At 49.3% G+C, this 24,241-nt stretch overlaps 1 long non-coding RNA gene across 1 annotated transcript in view; it reads right to left on the bottom strand.

Annotated features, from left to right (window-relative positions):
* Positions 1–533: 533 nt before the first annotated feature.
* The window catches only part of LOC129404241 (uncharacterized), a 122,507-nt gene continuing 98,799 nt past the window's right edge, over positions 534–24,241 (bottom strand). The window contains exons 4-5 of the long non-coding RNA XR_008629784.1: positions 10,527–10,602; positions 534–616 (exon numbers count right to left, since the gene is read on the bottom strand). This is a non-coding gene — a long non-coding RNA (uncharacterized LOC129404241). The remainder of the gene's footprint in view (positions 617–10,526; positions 10,603–24,241) is intronic.

Genomic DNA, 24,241 nt, shown 5'->3' with positions numbered 1-24,241 from the left:
TGCAGGCTCTCCCATCCAAAGGCCCTCGCTTCCCAGGGCCGTCTGGGGGTACAGACAGCTCCAAGGCAACAGAAGGCTGCTCTCTCTCTAGGAATATCCCCAAAGCCACCGGTCCCAAACCCCTATATTCCATCCCCTGCACCTGGCTTTGTCTGAAGCTACAACAAAGGTCTTGACCCTGCCACGCTGTGGTGTGTGACTGGCACGTAGGAGGACATACTCGGTTTGGGGGACACTTAAACCCTCTAGTGGCCCAGGCCTCTGTTCTATAGCTGGAGGTTGGCACTGCCAGGAGCACTTGCAAGCGCTGGTGTGTGAGATCCAGTCGATCAGGCCACCTGGGAGCAGACGTGAAAAGCCACAGATCCCAGGTTCTGGAGGTCCTTGGTGGTGTCCAGTGCGGACCCGGTGGACGTGGGGAGCCGTCGGAGCTGCTGCCCAGGGTGCTGCGTGTGGTGGGGTGCGACCCTGGTGTTGTGAAGTAGCCGTTCTCTGACGGGCAACGGCCTGATTCACAACACCAGCTGCCCCGCCCCACCCTTCGGGTCAGGTACTTTCCAGGAGGCCAAGGGTCATGGGGTCACGCCGCTTCTGCATGAGGACAAGGGCGGGGGGGCTGGAGACAGCAAAGAGTCAGAGGTTAGAAGCAGAAGTCAAGCAGATTCTACACTTGATCTCCCCTCTCTCCATACCTCTGTTTGGACTTTTCAGAGGATCCTTTTCCCCCATCCTCCTAAGCGCCTTGGGTGGGCTGAGGTGTCAACGGTTCCAGGACCCCTGTGCACTGAGCCTCACTGCCTTCAACTAAACTTCAAAGGAAAACACACCCCAGTGAAGTTTGCAGGCTAATGACCCAGAAGGTATGATGGTTCCCAAACATTTGATATTTTAGGTGTGTGTGTGTGTGTGTGTGTGTGTGTGTGTGTGGTGGGGGTGGGGGTGGGTTCCTAAACTGCTCAGGCCCTGCAGTGCTGGTGACACCCAGGCACTCCATCAGGTCACCTGGTGCTGGGGACTGAACCTGGCTCAGTTGCACGCAAGGCATGTGCCTTAGCCTGTGTACGATCTCTCTGCCCACAAAGATTTCAAGGCCCACATAAGTTCAGGGGCAACTAGGGTCAGAATGGAGCCCTTAAGGGACGGGGTGCAATTCTCTAATTCAGTCCTCCCCAGGCACTGGGGGTAATGGGTAGGGGTGGGCGGAATTCCAAACACAAACGTCAGGGTGATGCCCGAGGGTCTGGTTCCGTCATGCAAACCCGCTGGAACAGAGTGGCTGAAAGGGATTTGAGCTGTCACTGTGCCCCGCCTGGGCCAGAGAAAGCTGTGGGAGCACCACCCAGAAACTCCACTTTGGGGAGCTGCCTAGATTCTATGGCCACTTTGAAATCATGACACATAAACTAACACAACATGTGAAGCGTAATCCCATTTCCAGGTGCTGAAAATGCCGGAAATGAAGGACTCCTGAGTCCCACAAGGCGCCTGCCTGCTGCGGGGTTCAGCGACTCAATCAGGAAAAGCTGCATTCTCCAGTCGCTGCCATCTCTCTGGAAATTGGCTGTATTTTAAGGACGCGGAGCTGGCGAGTTCTTCGTACTGGATGTGGCACAGGAGTTCTGCCAAAGTCCTCATTTTTGGAGCGAATGGTGGGGGAGGCAGAAGCTTGGAATAATTCGTTAATCATAGGTCGGTGCCGTGGCGCAGTGCCCCCTGGCCTCGGAGTTCAGAGAGGGCTGCATTCTCCTGCCTCCAAAGGAAGCTGCCCAGCTGGGATGTGGGGTCATCCCCTCCACCGCCAAGTGGGGCGCTGCTACCATGCGTGCACGGCTCCCGCCTGGCAGCTCTCTCTGTGCCAGGGCAGGAGGATGTGGTCACTGGGTTTGGGACTGTCTGAGACTCGCTCCAGGCTGAGCCTTGAATCCTCAGTGCATCCTGTGAGCATCGTGGTCTGTCCCTTCCCGCTGGGTCAGGAATGAATGGGAAGAGCGTGAAGGGATGAAGGGGTTTTTTTTTTTTTTGGTGTGTGAGAAGCATGATTACTTTTATTGAGACTTATTTAGAATGAAGTGAAAGGAGAGGAAGGGAGAAGTTTGTATTCAGGAGAGAACACAGGCTTCTCCAGAGTGGGAATAAGCAAGCAAAGAAAAGAGAGATAAGCAAGCGAGACATGTGTTCAAGGGAGAACACGGGCTTGAGATACTGTACAAGGGAGAACACGGACTGAAGAACAAGCCTCTAGGGCAAGTCACCTTCTGCATCTTTGTTTCAGTATCTGGGAAACAAAAATCATACAGAGACAACAAGGCTTGCAGGTGGCACATCCTGCTGTGTGTGCCTCTGCAGTGGGTGCTGGGTTCTCGTGGCTCTCTGGGCGTGGCAGAGACCTCACCCTTTCACTTTCCCGTGTGGCTGAAACTTCTGTGAACTAGCTGAGTTCCAGAAAATGGCACTTAGCTCCTGGTAAAGAAAGTGGGGTGCCTGAATGACCACAGGTGAGGGACCAGGTGTGTGGCAAAGTTTAGGAGCTCTGGGGTCCCAGACTGGGAAGGTGGTACAAGTGAAACCCAAACCAACTCAGAGAATGTCATGGGCCTATGGACTGGCACTGCCCGTATGCCCCCAGCCCTGACCTCTGACCTACGCCTCCGGGATCCAGTCTTCACACTGCAGGCTGCGTGAGCCTTTCCAAACAGGAGTTTGGGCCAGTCACAGACTGGCTCCGAGTATGCATTCAACCCCCTCCTTCCCAAATAAAACTCCAGTACACCCTGCAAACACCTGGCCCAGTCAGTGGTCCACCCGGCTCTGTATGGTCTCAGCGGCCCCACCTTTCACAACGGGAAACTCAGGGCTAGACTCTAGGTGCTGTCGGAAATGTTCAAGGTCAGGCCTTTCCTACAGGGTCAGTCTTCTGTAAAGTCCCGAAGGTGCCCTGCCCTGGGGCCATATGGCCCTATCCCAGCAGGCACGAGCTGGAGAGTGGCCTCTGGCTGAACTACAACCCTCAACCGGATCCCAAGTGGGCACCTGCATTATTGCTCCACCTGAGTGACTCTCCTGGACCCACCTCGTTCCCTCCCACCTCAGCCCCCGAGGCCCTCAGCGACTCCGGAGGCAATTTCTAGGAGAAAGTTAGATTTCTGGGGTTCCCAAATTCCACACCCATTTCAAGCCAAGTCTTTTGTCTCCTTGTTTTCCACACTGGCCTGCAGCAGGGCTGTTGCCCCGCCTTCATTCTCTGTTCAGCAGGGTCCAGCCAGCTGAAGCTGTTGTCTTTTCCTCAGCATCATGTAATGATCACTTGGGGAGCAAGACTGAGGACGCAATGATCCTCTGAGCTTTCTCCTATCCAGTAACGGGCCCTCGTTCCTGCCACGAAGACAGGCAGACTCAGGCATGCAGGCTGTGATTCCTCCTCAACCACCTCCCAGGTTGATAGGTGGGGGTGACGGTGTGGGGCAGCCCGCAGTCCGTGAAGTGGATGACATCTGCTAGGAATCTGGCTGGCTCCAGACCTGGGGGCCAGGGGAGGTGGCTATGGCCAAGAGTCAGCTGAGAGTGATTCTGTTAGACCAGATCTGAGGGGCTGCTGCTCTCCATGTAGGGTGGTTAGAAATGGCCCTTGCAAACGAACCCACTGGGAGTCCTATGGGAGCTGGCATCTTCAGAGGAAGGTAAGATCTCCCCCACTGGGCAGCACCAATATTCCAGGGTACAAGAGGCTGCCAGGTGTGTGGTTGGGAACCAGGGGGTGAACAGCCAGCCCTGAGCAGCCCTCCCCAGTAACGCAGGGGAGTTGGAGGACAAACACCTGGCTCTTTTGCCCCCAAACGCCTGGCAGAGGTACCCACTGGCCTCCATCAGTATCACTGTATCACTGTCGTCCCATTGCTCATCGATTTGCTTGAGCGGGTGCCAGTAACATCTCCATTTGTCCCTGTCACGTTCAGGGTCAGGGGAATGAGATCCATTATCGTTACTGTTTTTGGCGTATCGAATACACCATGGGCAGCTTGCCAGGCTCTGCCGTGCAAGATTCTGCCTCACTTTCACCATCAGTATCACTGTGAATAACACCTCCTTTACTTTCTCCCCTCACCAGTCTCTCTGTGCCTCCTGGCCCCCTCTCCACACTCAGCTGCCCTAGCCTCTGTGCAAGAGTAGCTGTGCCCTGCGTTTTGAATGGGTGTGTCTGCCGTAGTCATGTGGACCTCTTGCACCAGTGGGAACAAGGGAGCGTAGACACACGCTCTCAGGAGCTGAGCGCATTCTTGCAGGAGCCGGACGGAGAGCAAATTTCCGCCTAAAATTCTGTGTCTTGGGCGTCTGGCTTGATCACCCTGGTGCCACCCTGTCTCTTGGGGATTCAGAATCTATAAATCAGACCAAATAACCCATTCCACGTAGTGAGTTGTACCTGTGCTTCTTTAGTGCTTCTTTAGTGCTATTTCATGGATAATCACCTGCTCAATGGATGACCTCATGGCACCCGAGCCCCATGGTGACGAATGTCATTTTGCTTGGCTGTGGTCACATGAGCTGTGACAGCCATTCAGGACCACATGCGTATACTCTGAAATGACGGGCACAAACAATAACCACAAAGGCAACCTGGGAAGCCTGCTTGCTTTAGGCCATCTTGGCCGATACCTTCTAAACAGCTTTTAAAATGAGACCTCCTGGTTCAAAGATGCCTGTCTGGTCTGTTGAGGCCGGCCCGGAGTTTATTGGCACAGTTAATATCACATGCAAATAGATTTCTCTGCTTCGGTCATGCCAGTCCATTAATTCAGCCTCTTGTCTGCTACATCTTTATCCTTGGCAGGTTAATCCTGCCAAATGCCTTTGCTATAGCACATGTCACGCTGTGCCTATGCCCAACAAGGCAATTTTGCTAATCCTGTTGTATCAGCTTTGTGGTCCTGTCTGGTCAAGCCAATGAGGGAGAAAGTACATAGAAGGCTTGTGCCACTCCTATTCTGGCACCCTCCCCCCCTACTCTTAAACAACAACAAAAAAAGGGTTCAATTAGATGGCTTGAAAGTCCACCACAGCGTTTGGACAGCTGCCAGTGCCAATGTCTTTGAGTCCAACGAGCCTTCCAACGCTGTCCAGCGGCTTGGCCCGGCCCTCAGATGAATAGACAAAACAGGAAGGGCTGAAACAGGACAAACCACACAGCATCTCTTTTTTCAGCCATTATCTTTGGTCCTATCCTCTTTGGAATTTATGGAATCATTAAGGGGCAACTAGTGAAAAAAAGTGCATCCCTGGGGCTGGAGAGACAGCTCAGGGGGGTAAGGCACTGGCCTTGACGCTGCTGGTCTGGATTCAATCTGGAACTGCAGATGGTCCCCTGGGAACCACTGTCAGAACTGGGCCTCAAGCACAGAGCCTGAAGTAGCCCCTGAGCACCATCAGGTGGGACCCCACTACCACCCTCCTACCTCATCCGCCTTTAAGAGCACATCCCTTTCTGTAGAAATATCTTCAGGCTCCTACCCTCCCCCACAGCCCCCCGCAGGGGATGTGTATTGCTCCTCTAGCCTGTGGCCCAGCAAGGCGCAGAGCACAGACCCTTTAGCCAGGTTTGCCCAGGTGAGGTCTCAGCTGCATCACCCTTTGGCCTCAGACAAGTTCTCTTTACCTCTCTGGCCTCACTTTACTCACCTGCAGAATGGGCATGCAGCCACTGTGCCAAGCCACAGATGTAATGGCTTCAAGAATTCATGAGTTGGTACACAAGTTACTATGAGTTGGTACAGGGTAAGCATGCAGATGTGGTGCCGTGGTGACATGCAGAGCTACACTGGGTCAGTGACAGCTAATATTCGGACACAATGTAAAATTTGCCAGAACTTTTAGCTGAAGCTTGCAGTAGCACAAACGCACAATGTGTGGTTGGACTCCCCATTGGCAGGTCTTTTAGGGGCTTTAGCTGTGAACGGCACTTTCTCGCCTGCTGATTCAAGAAACGGGGCTCTGAGGATTCTGTTCTAGTTTTCCCTCCACAGGTCTCTGGCAGCCTTTGGAGGGCTAGAGGAGGCGTTCCCAAGCAGATGAGCATGGGGACCTGTGATTAGACCAGCCCTAGGGGTTGCGTCCTGGGGCTGCTACTGTGGGCTCTGGGCAAGAGGCACCACCTCTGAGGCCCTGACAATCCCCACGTGAGATGGCGCTACATGGCAGGGTTGTTAGGACGATTAAGTGAAAAGGCACACGCGAGGTGCTTGGCGCACAGCTGAGAACTCAGTAATTGCCCCATAAATAAGGGCTATTATGGTTATGGAGTCTCCTGCAAGGCGCCAGGACTTCCCTCTCCAGTCCTCCATCCATCTGCCTCCTCATCTTTCCGCAGTCTTTCTGGAGGTGTTTTGAGAGCTACGTGGGATCCTGTGGGAAAAGCTGCCAGCACTGGGCCTGGCCTCCGGTGCAGGCTCAGGAGATGCGGGCTTGCTTACCCGCTGCCGTGAAGCCACCTCACCCCTGCAGGCTCTTTGCTCCTCAGAGTCTGTGCATGCCTCTGAGCCCAGCACAGACCCACGTGCGGCTCTTAAGGTGTGCGTGCACAGATCTGAAACTGCCCCAAGCTGGTGCGGACAGCTGAGTTACATTCTGCTGTGAGCACACAGACACTTTCACGATAACTCCAAGGATGGAGGGAAAAAAAAAAACCAAAATGTTTTTTTTTTTTTTTTTTTTTTGCTTTTTGGGTCACACCCAGTGATGCTCAGGGTTACTCCTGGCTCTGAACTCAGGAATTACTCCTGGCAGTGCTTGGGGGACCATATGGGATGCTGGGGATCGAACCCTGGTCGGCCTCGTGCAAGGCAAATGCCCTACCCGCAGTGCTACCGCTCCGGCCCCCAAAATCTGTTTGGTATTCAAGGTGTCAGAGTAGGATTTTGCCCTCCACACGAGAGAGCATCTTGTTCCCGGAAAGGGCCGTGTGCCTCCTTGGCAATCCAGCCACCACCTATCCTTCATTCCTCTCGGGTCCTTCTAGATCTCCTAATACCCCACGCCCTTCTGTTAGTAGAGAACCTGCCATGTCTTCCTTGGCCGGCTATACATTTCACATTTGTTATCTCACTGATGAGAGTTGACGAATTATAACTGATGAGTTATCTCACTGCTGAGGGGAGAGAGTATTGCTTTATCTAGTTCCCACTTTCAGAGAAATCAAAATGTGAAAATAGTGAAAAAAGAAAAAAAAACTAGCTGCAGCTAGAAAGTGGCTATAACGCATTGGGGTGAGGTCAAGCCTCTGGTTTTCTGGCCACCAGGCTACATTGTCGATATTTGGTTCTGCCTGGCATCAGAATCAGGGGTGAGCCTCTCCCTGCAGCATTTATTTGTTCCAAGTTACAGCGCTGCCAAATACAATATTTTCATTTTCCTTAAAACATACACACACACACACACACACACACACACACACACACAACCCCAAACCACATCTAGCACTTACTTTGCTTGCCTGCCTGCCTGCCTTTCTCTTATTCATTTGTTTTGTTTGTTTTATGAACTATACCTGGCAATGCTTAGGGGTTACTCTTGGCTCTGCGCTCAAAGATCACTCCTGGTGGGCTCGGGGGGAGGAGGGACATATGGGATGCCAGGGATTGGATCCGAGTCAGTTGCGTGCACGGCAAAAAGCCTCCCTGCTGTACTATTTCTCCAGCTCCGCACTTTGTTCTTCTTGAAAGAGGAAGACAATAGAGCAACCCCTGCACAAAGTCACCAACCCAATACTTCTTCTGTAAAAGTTAAGAAATTCCAGCATTGGAGGCTGCTCCACAGATGAGAAAAACTCCACTGAACCCACGTCTCCTGCCCGCTCTTAAGCCAGTTTGCCTCTGCCAAGCTCTTGGCTAGAATGGGTTTGCGATGCTTTCGTGCTAATTAACACAGGATGGAATCAAGTGCGTAGCAAACTGAGCAGCAGCTCGGTGCTCTGGCCTCCTTTCGCAGACCTGAGTCTGCACAGAGTCGCCCGCTGTGTATGGCCTCGGCCAGAATCCCTGCTGAGAGGGCAGTCCAACTGGCACGGGGCTGGTGAGAGCCATGCTTCCCTGGCAGAACGCAAACGGCTCTGAACTGTGCTTGCAGGGGATGTGGCAGCCTTAGCTTCCCATCGCCCTCCCCGTGGCAGGCAGGATTCTGCAGCAGAGGGGGCACCCCTCCTCCGTGGGGATTGCTGGATCTGCCTGCAGCCTTCTGGGGCGAAGGGTGGGCGGAAAATAAAGGCTGGGAGCGGAGTAATAAGCACCCCTGCAGACAGCCTTTTTGAACAGTTGATTCACTGTCAGAAATTCTGCTTTCACTCTGGAGGCCCTAGAACTTCTTGGAGGGGTTGACTTTCTTCTCTTCTATAGAGGTGAGTGTGGTGCCTTAGTTTGTTCTCACTTTGTCATTCTTTAGCCACACCAGATCCGGGTAAATCCTTTTCTGGTGGCTCAACAGACATGCTCAGCGCTCAAGTCCCTTCGGAGGGATAGAAAGTGCTAAGAGTTCCTCTTCTCAGAAGGACTGAACGGGGCTGGCTTCGTACAATTGGACGAGACACACTTTTGACTCTGCTCTCGGCATTCTGCTTTCTGAATTCTTCGGTGAATTTGGAAGACCGCTCGAAGGTCGTTGAATTTTCTTTCTTTCTAAAAAATTGCGGTCACGGCAGCCACTCCATTTTTGGGAGGCATGGAGAAGGGGGAGTGATAGCAGGGAAGTAACAATCCCACAAGCATTTATCAGAAGTGGCTGAGCCTGGAGGTGCTAAGAGCTTTTAAAAGGGTTGTTGGGCTCCTTGCTTTTCCTCCCCGTAAAGCTGTTGGGGCTATTTTAAGAACCAGGCAAAATGCAGTGAAACCTTGTTTTAAAGAAACCCACTATACGTAAAGCCTTGGTTTATACAAAAGGCACCAAGGGATCGAGGATGGCATGAAAACCAACGTTTCTTTGGTACATTGACCATCACGGACAAGAGGGGAAGTACCTGTCAGGTAGTTGCAGAAAGAGGACATATGTGCACCGATGTCTGAAAAGGGATTTCTTCTGAAAGGGCCTCTGCCTCCCCTGCCAGCCCGGATCCATATTGACAACAGGAGGATTAAGACGTGTTGACAATGGGAGGATTACTTCCTACCAGGGTGCGTGACAGGAGCCTATTACTAAGGAATAGACAGTCCCCCTGGGCGGTTTCTCTCCGACGTCAAGCCCCCTCGCACACATGCCTGAGAGCAATTGGTGGCGTTCCTGACCTAGCTGACCCGAGGACACATGCAGCTGGGGTGCTGGGCAGAGCCCCACTTTTCCTCAGGGGGGATGTCTTCTGCTCTCTGCCGGAGCTGGGCCACTGTCACAAGCAGCTCTCAGCCGCCTCTCCCCAGCGCGGCTCACAGGAGCTTCTACGGGAGCCACGGCCTGTGAGGCTCAGGGAAGGACGGCGAGGGACGGACATGAGGGAGAGGGCGAGTCCCACCCTCTGCTGCTGGCTGTCTGAGTATGGGAGCTGCCTCCTCGCACCCACGGTCCTGGCTGACCACTGTGTCTCCCTGCAGGGCCGTGTGCAGCGGCCTAAGCTAGAGTCTCCCAACGTAGACGATGACAGTGCCCCGGATGTGGGGTGGCATCTGGAGGTCCCCTAATTTGGCCCATTGGCTCCTTTTGCTCCCACCAAATCAAAGTGCCCCCATCTATCTCTTTCAGTGAACAAATAGCACCCCTCCGATTGCACCTGAGGTTAATGCCCTAATCCCCTTGGGTCATTTCAAGCCTCTCAAGAATGGGGGTGACACAGCCCACTTTGGGAAACAATGATTTAGGGAAATGAGTAGGAAGATCGCAAGTCAGAATCCTGGGGTGGTTTTTAAGCAGCTTTGGGGGGCTTCAAGCAGAGGCCTCCGGTTGTGCGGGGCTTCTTCCCATACTCTAGACTCCTATCACCCCTCATGACAGTAGCTCAGGGACCCAGCTCTATCAGCTGCTATGGGAGATGTGGGTTAACAGGGACAGTGAACTTCTCTGGGTCACAGACCTCGAGCTGGGGGTGCCACCCAGCCATGGGGAAGGGCTGGCTGGTTATTCAGAGGACTGGGAGGTGGTGTTCCTGCAGGTTCCTTGGTATTCGATTTCAAAAATGTCTGTGCAGATGTTGATTGACAAAATGGAATAAGGAAGACTTCCACAAAGACCGCCCCCACAACCCCGCTTCTGCTCAGAGTTTGGCTCAACGTTGGAAGATTGTGTGTTTTCCAGCAAGTGTTTAAAGCCAGCACAGTGAGAAGTCCACAACGAGAAAAGGTCAAGACCCCCTCACCTACGTCACTGTTTGGGAGGGCGGGGATCAGTGTGGGCGCCATGACACAGGTGCCCTCTGACCTGTGGGTACATCCGAGCCGGCTGCCTTGGGAAGCCTGGTAATGCTGTCCCCTCCTCCAAACTAGATGATCTCAGGCCCACAGCCACAGCAGCAGGCAATTAACTCAGCACCTCATTATATGGCTCAGAAAAAGACCACTGACCTGTAGGCATGACTGGACTCATCCTGACCTTGTCCTGGCTGGACACAAAAGAGGATATTCCGTTTCATTCTTCATTCTATAAAAAATTTCCAGAAAACACTCATTGTTACAGTCACTCTAGTTTCATACCCAGTTTATCAGCAGGGAGGCAATATGACCTATGGACGCATCCCTAACCCCATCCCAGTACCCTACTGTCTTAAACCTGGGTGGGAATATGGTAGGTGTGCTCGCATGGGGTGGGCACAATGAGGGGCTGGTGACTCTGGGTGTTGCTCCATCTGGGTATTGCTCCATCTTCTCCGGCACTTGCATATTTTCAAAGCCAAAGTGAGAGAGCAGTTAACAGGAGCACAGCACCTTTATGGCTTCTTAGCTCTGATTTGACTCAATGCTTCTGAGCTGCGTGCTTTCATAGGTCTAAGTGTAGGCAGAGGGACAAGGAAGAGCTTCCTGTTTGGGGCTAAGGGGTTCTCAGAACCATTGCCTCCGGTCCACATCCTCAGAAAGAAAAAGCAGAGGGGACAATGGTGCGGGGCTCTTTCGACAAAGCATCAAGTCCTCAGCCTCCCCTGTACCATTCTTGCATCCCTCACTCCTGCCAATTCGGGGTGTGAAGCTCAGGAAGGAGGGCAAAGGAGAAAGAGGGTGTGAGAAAGCTTGTCTTCAACTGAAGATGCCTCAGACTGCTTTCTTCCCCTTGTCCTTGAGATGCACGACAAAAGGACACAAGAAGATGGGGGAAAGGACCACAGTCTCGTCTGCATTTTGCACAGAAGGTGAGAAACTGAGGCCACAAGGCTTATGCGTTTCTGAGGGGTAACCTCTGAGATTTTCTATAAATCACAGATTGAGAAGGCCCAGGCAGATTTTGTAATTGCCTTTAACTTCACTTTGATATTTTTGTTTTATTTATTTCAGGGTGTGTTTTGCCATTTGAAGGGTTTTATTTAAAAAAATTAAAAATTAAAAAAAATGATTGAATCATCTCAAGAAACAGCATTACAAAGCTGTTCATGATTGCGTTTTAGTCACAATATTCCAACACCCATCCCTCCAGTGTAATTTCCCAGCACTAGTGTCCCCGGTTTTCCTCTTAACCCTTCAAGCCATTCCCACCCCTGCCTGCCTCTATGGCAGGCACCTCTCTACCTCTTCTCTCTCTCTCTCTCTCTCTCTCTCTCTCATTTTAGGCAGTATGGTTTGCAATATAAAAGCTAAAAAGTTATCATGTATATTCCTTTACCTACGTTCAACACTCAGTTCTTGCCAGAGTGATCATTTCCATAATGGACCCTCCTCCATCTTAACTACTGTCCACCCCCACACCCTGTGGTAATTCCCAGCCATTGACCAGTCCTCCTGGCCCATTTTACCCTGCCTTGGACATTAGTTTCATACTTTTTTTTTAATTTGTTTTTTTTTTTTTGGTCCACCCAGAAAATAAATAAAAAAAAACAAAACAGGTGTACTCCTGGCTTTGTGCTCAGGGATCACTCCTAGTGGGGTTCAGCACTCCTGTACTCTCTCCTTCTCACCCCTTAAATAAGTTTTATTCCACAGTTAATGCTTTTCATTTTCTCGACTCCTTTGAAGGGCTCAGACCAGTCAAGTGAAAGCTGATGCAGTAGGCGGCAGTTTGTAGCACTGAGCTGGGGGTGGCAGGAGCGCGGAGATCAGGTGAGCGGGCTGTAGACGGGAGGAAGGTTCCTCCCCATGACACCAGAGGCTGCCAGAGCCTTTTCCAGGCTGAATGGCCTCTGATGAGGACCCTGGGCCGCGCCTGGAAGCATATGAGTTTCTGATCTTGCTTCTTCAGGGGAGCTCTGGGGTCCAAAGGCCAGAGCTCACACCACCCTGGATCCTTCCTCCTCTACCTCGAGCTATAGCCGCGCCAAGGAGATCTGGGAACCGGGTGGACTGAACCCAGCAAGCCAGTGTCTCAATGATCGGGGCAGGGTTCTGCATGCGGCAAACGGCAAACCTTTCTCCCTGCTGGACCTGGAACACAGGACTCTAACCCACTGCTCCTTTGGGGTATGGTTCGGAATTTCTGACCACCCTGTCCTCCTCGGGTGGAGCTCACTGTTTCGGAAGGTCTGAGGGACTCCTGTGGCCATGGTGGGGGTGGAAGGGTCATGTCAGTGAGACAGACTGCTGATACATGGCGGAGGCTTCTGTCTGTCAGGAGGGGACACTAGCAAACACCTCTTCTCCTGGGCTGTTAGAGGGAAGAAAAGAGATCAGCTGTGGGCTCAAGTCACAGCTTGCTATCACCATTGCTCTCATCCCTGGGACTTGCCAACAGAAGCTCCTGTAAGCACAGAAACAAGCCAAATAACTGCAGTGGGGTGTTCTCCCAGCTCGCTGTGTCTTGGTGAAGGAGGATGCCACCATTTGGAACATTCTTTCCAAACAGTGCCTCTGAGATGGGTTCATTATCCTCAAAAAGATGACATGGTCACAGAGGCTCTTGGATGCATTTTTTTCCCCCTAATATCAAAAATTTGGAAGAGTTTTCCTTGAAGGATGAAACTGGAGGCATCTGGGGCCTGAGAGATAATCCAGAGGGTAGGGCATTTCCTGTATTTGTTTTGTACGTGGCTGATGCTGGTTTGATCTCCAGCACCCCATATGGTCCTCTGAGCCTGCCAGGAGTGATCCTTGAGCCAGGAGTAAGCCCAGAGTACAGCCAGGTGTGGCCCATCCCCACCCCACCGGCTCTAACAGAGACATCTGGTTCATTTTTAGCCAAGGATCAGAGGAAGACACACTGTTTAGGCGTGGATGGTAAGAGAGAAGGAAAATAATAGAGAAAGAAGGCAACTGAATTCCCGTTGGTAGGAGAGTTAGATTGCAACGGACGGTATCCCCATTATTCCAAAGCAGAAGATTCCGAAGTGGTAGGATTTGGGCAGTTATCTTAGGGACTCTGGGAAGGCTATTTACCATGAATTTACACGGAAAATATTTTGTGCATCCTCAGCCCTCGGACCTAACCAGTCATAGCAGATAGTGAGGAAAAGCTGTAATGAGAAAACCTTTTGAAGATCATTTAGGAACTATACTCACCTTGTCCCTGGGGGGAAGTGCTTTAGGTTCCAGCCTAGGGGGGAGCTTCCCACCTTTCAAACTGTGATTCCTGGGGCCAAGGATATGGCTCACGTGGCAGAGAACAAGCATTTGTGAGGCCCTAGAGAGTAGCTCAAATGACTGCTATGGCCCCATGGCAATAAAATAAAAGTCATGAACAAGTGGGACTGTCCAGTTAAAGCCAACCCCCAGTTCTTGGGCCAGGGTGAAGGAAGGACACAGGAGTCCTGAGTCATGTGACAAAGCAAGTGGGGCAGCCACCACAGAGCCATGAAAGAGTTCAGAGATGGCTGGTAGGTTGGCAGCTACAGTGGGTCTGACCAACACCCCCCCGGCCCTGCCCTGACTCAACATCAGACCCCCTACCTTCCTTACCCTGCTGGCCTTAGGTCAAGTTTGGCTAAAGGGTGTGTGAGTCCTCAGCCATGCAGGGACCCTCTCTCCCTGCTGAAATCAGAGTCCACTGGATACTCCCATGCCCACCCTTGGGACTCAGACACCCCAGTGCTCTCTCAGGCAGCAGGTGTCCACTCACGGATATGTTTCTCAGGATGTTAGCAGGGGGGAGGGTCCTCAAAGGCTGATCAGGGACAGACACACTGAGCATGTGTGGGTAATCCACTCCCTCTGAGTATGCTGCCCTCACCCTGCCTTCCACAATGTTCAGAGGGAAGGTCAAAATGCTCACGGCACGCGAAATCTGAGTGCAGTCAACCAACACAGCTGTTGCTCAGAGCCACTTCTAGCAGCCTGAGCTAACTGATGAAATCCAGCCTTCCTCTATGTGATCCCTGCTAGGCCACTCTCCCAAAGCTCTATTCCCTCCACATTTGTCAGGTTTTACCAAGGAAAATGGCAAAACTTGCCATCCTTTGGGATCAAGTTTCCTTTGCAGTTCTCTCCACTCCTGTCCCGAGTTCTGTGGCCTGGGGATCTGACACCACCTGTTCACCCCAAGGGGACAGGGATAGAGGCTGAGGCTGGGCTCCTGGGTCGTTCTGCTCCCCTAGTTAACATCTGTTTCTTCCTATGCCGACTATTCCCGGAGAGATGAAATCTGCTGACAGAGATACTCAGCTCTACTGGGGTGTGTTGCCTGCAATTTTCCTTTGATTTTTCTTTTTGCTTTTTTGGGTCACACCTGGCGATGCTCAGGGGTTACTCCTGGCTTATGCACTCAGGAATTACTCCTGGCGGTGTTTGGGGGACCATATGGGATGCTGGGAATCGAACCTGGTTTGGCCAAGTGCAAGGCAAATGCCCTACCTGCTGTGCTATCGCTCCAGCCCTTTCCACTGATTTAAAAATGGAAGAATCCTTCTGATCACAAAAGGGTCCCTGAGGAATGAGCACAAGGAAATGCCCCACCGTGGCCTGATCCAGAAGTGTCCTGACTTGCAGAAATGCTTCTCAAATAGGCTTTGTAGGTGGCGCTCAACACTTCCCTGCTGGAGCCAGGAGAAATGACTCAAATGGCTTGGGTGCCTCCTTTGCATGCTGGAACTCAGAGTTCCATCCCTGGCACCTCATGAACCCTGATCACCAATGGGTAAGAGCCCCTAAGTCAAAATACAAAATAAAACATTTACTTGTTTAAAAAGAAAAAGTCACTTTGCAGCATTGCAGACTCCCCGCATCCCACTCCCTTCAAGTGCCAGAGGAGCTTGAGTTGTTAGCAAAAATAGCCTATGAGCTTAGGGATGTCTGGTAGCATCTGAGGTGCCCCCATGGCAGGAACTCAGGAAAGGGCAGCCTCATTGTCCCTGTGCTGTGGATGAGGTGAAGGAAACTCAGTTTCTCCCAGGGACAGCAATGGCAAGGAGGCTGGTCCTGCGTCTCCAGATGCGAGACCACCAAGTGTGCCCCCTGGATCATGGAAGTGAGGGCAGGAAGAATGGGCTTAGGGGCAGCAAAGGGCAGCAAGGGGCAGGAGGTGACTTGGACTCAGGTCACAGTCTTCAGTGCCCAGACAAGGCCCGGAAGTTGGCAGGTTGGCAGGCTGCCAGGTCTCCGCTGTCTTCCCAAAGTACCAGGCTCAGAAAGGAGATGGGCTCAAAGGCTTTCTATTTTATTCCGACTACAGAGCACCTCCTTAGCCATTGGTTTTTAAAAACGCCTGGACTTGGCAGCAAAATGAACTGCTCTGATTATCTAGGAATTTGATAAACTCATCTTACATTTATCTGGAAGAATTTAAATTGCTTCTGAAATGCACATGAGCCTATGTATGGTTCCTACATGCCAAACAAGCCTCAGTCAGGTTGATGCTGCTCTCAGAAGCCTTGTCAGGGACTAAGTATTGATTCAAAGGAACCAAAGCTCAAAGACTTAAGACAGTGCAACACCAGCTAGGAAGATGATGAGAACTACTTGTCCCAACAATTTTTTTAAAGCAAGTAGGCTCAATTCATGGATTATAATTGGTAAATTTCTTTTCATCCCCCCCCCTTGGTTTTGTTTTTAGCCCACACCTGGGTATGCACAGGGCTTATTCCTGGAGGGACTCGGGGGACCAGATGGGTGCTTTAGGATTGAACCCAGCTAGGCTGTGTTCAAGGCAGGTGCTTTACCTGCACTATCTCTCCAGTCTATAGTTGGAAGATCTCTGAAAGCCAAAGCTTTGGTGAGAAAACTGGGGTTGAGTCAAACATAACCCTAAGGCTGACTCCTCACTCCGTGTGGTTTTGGGAAAGCCATGTTTAGCTTCTGGGAAGACGGGGATGGTGGTCCCTCTGAGGGAATCCAATCAGACAAGCACAGGACATAAATGCTGGTAACTACTGGTGAGAACAGCTGAGCCCGGCATAGCTCACTTGTATCTTACTGATCCTTGATACCCATTATGGTCATCAGGAGATTCATTTTTTCACATGTCCCAATAATTCCTGCCAAAGTTTCTTTCTGCTTCAACATCTAGGAAAACTGGGCTGGTAACTACAGAATGGACCCAGCAATTCAAGAAACCAACAAGATGCTTGGAAGTGCTGAGGTCTAATTCATAGGTGGGTACCTGCTGCCCTGAAGGGGAGGACAGTTTAACTCACTGGGCTTTACACAGAGACTCTCAGAAGGGCTGGATGGATGGGAACGAGCGTTAGCACCTACACCACCATCACATTAGCCAGAAACATCCAGTGAAAACTCTGGTCCAGGGCCTAGAGACAGTGTACAGGAGATAAGGTATAGGTATTGCATGCACACAACCCTGGCTCTGTCCCTGACACATGTCCCCTGTGCAATTCTGGATGCCGTGGAAGTCCTTGAACACTACTGAGGTGACCTGGGCAATCGCTGGTGCCATAGGGCCCAGGCACCACCTTTGGACACTAGAACTGAACCACTGGCCTGATTGGCCAGGAAACACGAGGAGCGTCCCCTGGGTCTCCTGAGCAGTTTGTGGGAGCCTCCCTACTCTTCTTGCAAAACCAAAACAAAGATGATCTTCCAGACAATGAGCCTCCCATCTGACTAAAGAAGAGGAAGAGAGAAAGGAGTCTACTACATATGCCTGTGCTGAAGAAGTGATGAAGAAGTGAAGATTTAAATCCTTGGGCAAACAAACTGCTAGCAAGTCCTATTCTTTCTTTTTTGGGGGGGTTTTTGGGTCACACCCGGCGATGCACAGGGGTTACTCCTGGCTCTTCACTCAGGAATTACCCCTGGCGGTGCTCAGGGGACCATATGGGATGCTGGGATTAGAACCCGGGTCGGCCGCGTGCAAGGCAAACGCCCTACCCGCTGTGCTATTGCTCCAGCGCCGCAAATCCTATTCTTTAAGTGTACCCCACAAAGGGAGTTCACAATGCTAAGTTGCAAAGGTAGCGGAGTCTCTCTCTCTCTCTCTCTCTCTCTCTCTCTCTCTCTCTCTCTCTCTCTCTGTGCATGCTTGTGTGTGTGTGTCTGTGTGTGTGTGTGTGTGTGTGTGTGTGTGTGTTTTGAGGGTGGATGAGATAACCTGCTTCAGCCTGGGGGTTTTTCAGGGCCCACTTTCTGTTGGGATGGAAAGAAGGGAAGAAAAGGCAAGGCACAGATTTTACAATTGTTCAGAGACTTGCTGCAAATATTCCTGAGCACTGAATGCTCAGATCCCAGCCATGCAGCTTGCCCCTTTCCTTCCACGGAAATAGAATCTGCCTGACAATGCATCCTGGGCCCAGAGAAATCCTCCTACAAGTGGACTCAGCTCTTAGAAATCACAGTTTATGCTTAGAGCTTAATGAACAACAAAGGGTCATCTTGTCTTGGCATCCTGATTTTGTCTTTGGTTCACTTCCAATCTGGGTGATGAGGAATGGATGGGTTGGAAAGGGATTATGGAGCAATCTGCGCCCTCCCCCGCCCCTCAGGCAGAAAGCCCCCTACCCTTCCCCCACGCCTCAGTCCTGGCTGTTGGGACTGAAGCGACAAGCCTGCAAGTGCCATTAACTGACATTCATCAAAACATTCGCCATTGTTCACAGACATGAGCAGCCAAGAGGTGGAAATTACTTGGCATTTCATTTTAATCTGTATTGAAGACTTGCCTGACAAAACATATTAAGGCTAAGAATTGTTGGCTAGGGAGCAAAGCTATGTTTATGGCTTGCCCCATATTTTTCTGTGTTATAGGAAAGGAAATGACACTTTTGCTCGCCTTCCCTCCCTCTGCCCCTCCCCAGTCCCATCTCACTGTCTCCTTCCATATCACCACATTGGATTTTCCCTCGTGAGCAAAGCATTGGTTTCACAGGGTCTGTACAAATGATAATAAACATTCTGTGTGTGTGCACCAGCATCTGAGATTGAAACAACAAAACCACCCCCCAACAAAACCCTGACAAGGTCTGCCTTTAATAGGGTGTTCTCACCCTGATCTTCCCGGGGCAGCACTGTGGCATCTAACTGCAGGCCCACAGGAGCTGTGTGTTTCTCTGGAGAGAGACCAAGAGAGGACGCCATGCTAATGGATGCACATAATTACCAGGCTCCATTGCTGCTCCCTGCTGGATTCTGACAGTGGCTTAGTAGATTCTGGACAGGAAGTACTTGCCATTACACTTTAATTCTTTAGCTTCCCAAGATTGTGCTTTTATCTTTCAGGACACTTTCACACAGTATAAAGAAATAATAATAGGGGCCAGAGGTATAGTACAGCAGGTAGGATGCTTGCCTTGCATGGGGACAACCCAGGTTTGATACCTGGCACTCCATATGGTCCCCCAAGCCACCAGAAGTGATGTTTGGCATAGCCAGGAGTAAGTCCTGAGCTCCGCTGGGTGTGACCCCAACACTAATAATAATAATAATAATAACAACAACAACAACAACAATGTAAAGAAGTAATTGCAGGCCAGCACAGAGAGAAAATGGTATATTCTTCTTTTCTTGTTCTCTCTAGGTTAGGAAGGATTGCTTAGGGTAGGGCACCAGGCTTGTGGTCCTTTGGGGTGCTGCAGTGACCCAACTGGGGAGCAAAGTTGCAGGAGAAACGGTGGTGGGCCTGGAGTAGGGTGTCAGCAGGTACCTGCAGGGATGCCTAGGTCTTACTATGCGTATGGTTGCAAGTGTTGCGCAACCGTAACAATTGTCTTGTGCTGTCACAGAAGGCAGGGGAGATGGGGTCAAATCTGTCCATTGGGTCATTTAAGGGTCTGGTTATTTAATTAACTTTAGTTTTTGAAGGTCTCCCACTCCCAGGTGGCACTCAGGAGGCACAGGGAGCCTTCCTAAAGATTCTTTACAACTGGCTTGTGGTTCATTGTGAATATGGGAGAGGTGTTACTTGAGCACTTTGGTGCCAGGGATTAACCCAGCCACCCAAGTGCTGTTTGGGGGGGTCTCTAGAGCTGCACCTGAAGTTGCTTGGGGAACCATGTGGTACTAGGGATTGACTAAGGCTCTGCCACATGCAAGGATGACCCCCGAGCTCTGATCCTGTCTCACTAGACCCGATAAACTTTATTTCTAAGCTCTGAGGCATCACAAGCTCTGAAAGCAGGAAGGTTGACAGTCTCTGTCTCTTCAGAGAAACCTCTACAGTCTCTGCCTAGAAGTACCAAAGTAGGGCTTATTCCGGTACTTCCATCAGGCCTCTGTCATCTGTAGGATTTCTGGACTCGAGTGTTGAGAGCAAAGAAAAGAACAAAAGTGCTTAGTGTAGGTCCCTATGGAGGTTCCAGCCTAGAGGAGAGCTTCCCACCTTTCAAACTATGATTCCTGGGGCCAAGGATATGGCTCAAGTGAGTGACAGAGTACATGTCTTTGTGAGGCCCTAGACAGTAGGTCAAATGACTGCTATGGCCCCGTGACTAGTGGGACTTTTCAGTCAAAGTCAACCCCCAGTTCTTGAGCCAGGGTGAAGAAAGGCCCCAGAAGTCCTGAGTCATGTGACAAAGCAAGTGGGGCAGCCACCACAGAGCCATGAAAGAGCTCGGTGATGGCTGGTAGGTTGGCCTCAGTGGGTCTGATACCCCTCAATCCCCTGTTTCCTTACCCTGCTGGCCTTAGGTCAAGTTTGGCTGAAGGTCTAGGAGTGTATTGAAGGGTGTGTGAGAGCTGCTCAGTAGCATAGACAATAATCTACATCATAAAGCAACCTCAATGGGCTGACCCCAAAGGAAAATAATCCACAGGGGGGTCTTGAGGACATTAATCAAGTCCTGGACAGGTGCAGCCCTCCCTTCTGTGTCTCAGTGCCCTGATGTACTCAGTGCTCACACCTTCTTAGCCCCAAGACGTGACATTTTGATGAGAAGAAAACTAACACCTACACTGTTTTCAGTCATCATTTCAGTGTTACCTTTTGACTTGAAAGATACGGGATCTGAAGAGAGACTTACATATGGCCTGATTTTAGGAGCAGATGTGAAGGGAATGGTAATCACTTGCTAAAAGTTACAATCATTTGTGTTAAGTACATGGCACAGTCACTTCTTGTCTAGAAAGCATAAGCAGGGCTAAATCCATCCTAAGTCTGTAGATAATGTTGATTCTCTTTCATAAAAAATTTTTGGTTAGGGGCTGGAGCTATAGCACAGTGGGTAGGGTGTTTGCCTCGCATGTGGCCGACCCCGGTTCAATTCCCAGCATCCCATATGGTCCCCTGAGCACCGCCAGGAGTAATTCTTGAGTGCAGAGCCAGGAGTAACCCCTGTGCATCGCCAGGTGTGACCCAAAAAGCAAAAAAAAAAAAAAACCAAAAAAAAATTTTTGGTTAAATAGATAATGAGGCTCTATTAGCTTTCCCTTGAATTTCCCACTACTGCTCTACCCACCAGAAATTAATTTCTGATTATCAAATGCAATTATTCTCCAGCTTCAGATTCCAAGTTGAGAAGGCAAGATGTAAGTGACTTATCACCAAGAAATCCCAAATGACATTTTCTTTAGATCTTCAGTAAAGGTCCAGGTAGCCAACTGGTCTCTCCCACATACCCATCCTGGGTCAAAGGGAAAAAAAGCAGAAACAACAGAGTCAGAGAGGGCATCTCCACCCTCCAGAGGACAGTCAGGGGTACTAAGGTGAAATCAGAACCATTTCCCACTTCCTTTCCTACGAGCCCCTTAGTTTCTCACAGGCATGCTCCCATTTGTATCCTTCCTGTCTTCACTCACAGGGTAGCACAGGATTCTCCACTGCCTAAGCCTGTATAGTGGGAATCGGGTCTGACTTACTCAGCTCAGGATCGCTAGCTCCAAGAGGCAGAGAGTAGATACTCAAGATGTGCTTGGCATGAAGGAAAGAAGGAATGGGGAGCAACACCTTTGTTCTACAGAACTGCCCATCCTCCTCTTCCTCTTGACAATTCCTTGGCTTTGCACAGAACAGGAGCATGAGGAAGCTCCTTGTGGAAGCCAAGAAGAGCAAGTCAGAATGTAGCTCAGAACTACAGCCAAGTTATTTATCAGAAGGATGTCCTACATTTCATGGCAAAAAGGCTGAGGACTGCGGCATCAGAGCTTAGAATAATTTCTGTGATGTTTCTGGACTGCATTTTTGTGAAAATAACTTATGAAAAAAACTGTCTATAACTGTAGAAGGATAGGAAAGGGAGAAGAGAAAGTATGACTTGTAGAAATGAATGCGATCGGGCACTAAGCACGGGCTTGCAAAGGACAGGCCAAGCGGAACTGCATTTTGCTGTCCAGAATTCTAATGTGTGTGTGCCGGTGAGTCAAGCAGCAGAAAAATCAGCCCGGGAAGGCTAAAACATGAACTTCTCCAATTCCAAGGACAAGGAATGGTTCTGCAAATATTTCTTCCCAATTCAACCAAGTATAAACATAAATTCTGTCTCAGAATGACACTGTTCCCACCCAAACATTTTTCCTAACCCGATTCATCAATAAAAACCTGTGTGTGGAGTACGAATTCACTTGATGCTGAGCAGGCAATAAATGTAACTCATTGGCTAAAGTGAACTTCCCTTTTCAAAGGTTTGCTCACTAATTTCTTTACACTCCAGTGAGCTGATTCATAATTCTCAGTCCTTAGTCTTTTAAGCGCTAAGTCAGCCTTTCTTTAGTAAAGAGCTTGCTATCAGTCAATATTCTTAACATGCTGAATATTATAATAAAGGCAGATTATTTAAAACGGTATAATTTTGCTAAAGTATGTGGCCTTTTCTTTTCTGAGTTTTGCATTCTCTTATATTTAAAAAAAAGAGGAGGGAAAAATTGGATTTCAGACTCAAGTGTTGGCTTTATGAGTTGGGTGTAAGTCCCCAGACACTGTGATAAAAAAAATGCCTACTACGTGCTGGATGGTGACATGATATGGGGTTGAGAGTTCCCCGAACAGAATATCTGGGGTGGCTGACTTTGGCTGTAGATTATCCAAAAGAAGGTTGCATTTAATGACTGAAAGTTGTTTTCATGTGGGGACCTGAGTGATAGGGACCTGCGTAGGGTGCTTGCCTTGTACTCAGCTGACCTGAATTCACTACCTGGCACTCCATAAAGTCTCCTGAAGCCTCCAGAAGGGATGCCTGAGCACTGCTGGGTGTGGCCCAACATTGCCCCCACCTTCCAAATTGTCTTCATGTAATCATGAGGAAACATCAGAAAAAAACCAGATGAGAGAGATTCTTTGTTCCTTAAGAACTGTCAATTTAGTAAAAGAATAAAGGTTGGGGAGCTATTTAAAGATCCCACTATTGGGACAAATGACAAAATAAAATTATTTACCATGATGCTACACCAATACAATAAACAAAGCTAATACAATTCATCAATACAATAATGTTTTTTTATATGTCATTATATTGTTGTTTACATTGGATAAATGTATATACTTGGTTATGTTTTCAGAAAATATATTTAGGAAGAATGTGTATATATGTGTGTATGTGTGCATATGCATATGCACACATACACACATACACACGCATTTATTTTATGTTTTGTATTATTGTATTTGGGGGGTGATTTTATATTTTTGTTCTTCATTTGAAAATATGCCACCTGAAATGTATGAAATTGTGTTTCTTTTTTCCAAGGAGAAAGAAGAGTAACATTTGAGGTAGCCGACAACATATTTAATGACCGTTTACCAAGGCATTTCTTGAAACTCTAGTATTACATGATACCAGTAATCACATTGTGTGCTTCACAGTTGTGAACCATTTCATATTTGTCAGTGTTTTTCTGAAAAGCCTCATTGAAGGGAAAGTGATTATTTCATAATCACTTTTCTGAAATATATTTCATAAGAAAACGAGTAAAACAGATGATTTATACATTTCTTCCATGAGTACAATATGGGTACATTTATCATATACTTACATAATGCCCTTTGTCTTTTCAATCAAGTCAGAAAAATTAACTTTTGGTAGTTATCAGATCTTCCTCATACTCCTGCTCCTACTTGGCAATTTTGGAGGCAACCAAGACTTAAGTACTTGGGCAGCTTACCTATCACTTATATCTGGTCAGTCATCCAGAGGTTCGCCACTCTCAGCAAGCAATGTCAACACAAATATTGTCTATTTGACAGGAAAACACTCGCTTCCATTCAAGTGGCAGATGATCAAAAGGATGCAAGCAAGAATATTTTGCTTGGCATGTGGCCTAAAAGTTCTAAATTTATGTATTCTATTTCTGCTTCTTTCTCAGATTGGATGAGTTACTAGGCAACTGAAGTATTTAATTTCATTTGCTAATAGTTACATTTTCATAGAAGCATCTAGTGTATATGACCAGAGCTGCCAACACAAGCGCTCAGCCTCTGGGGGCCCGAAGGCCTCACTACTTCTGTCTTGTTACTAACAAGTTAATACTCACCCTCTTCTACTTGACTTACTTGGTGGAAAATGAATGTTCCTTTTGGAGTCATTTTCAGAGAAAGTGGTTTTAAAAATTTATATTATAAACACAGTTTTACTAGATTTTTAAAATCCAAATTAAATATGGTTTATTTACAGGAGGTAAAAGAATTGTTGCATCCTATTGTTCAGTGAAAAGCACAGTAAACTGTTGACTCTCATAGGCGTGTGAGAGAGAGAGAGAGAGAGAGAGAGAGAGAGTGTGTGTGTGTGTGTGTGTGTGTGTGTGTGTGTGTGTGTGTGAGGAGTGCGAGGAGGAAGCTGGCAAACAACCCTTGGCTTGCCCATCCCTACAGTGAAAATATTTTTGTTCTTTGTTTT

Source organism: Sorex araneus, chromosome 4, assembly GCF_027595985.1.
Source record: "Sorex araneus isolate mSorAra2 chromosome 4, mSorAra2.pri, whole genome shotgun sequence".
Taxonomy (NCBI): Eukaryota; Metazoa; Chordata; class Mammalia; order Eulipotyphla; family Soricidae; genus Sorex; species Sorex araneus.
This window is presented reverse-complemented; position numbering and strand designations above follow the sequence as displayed.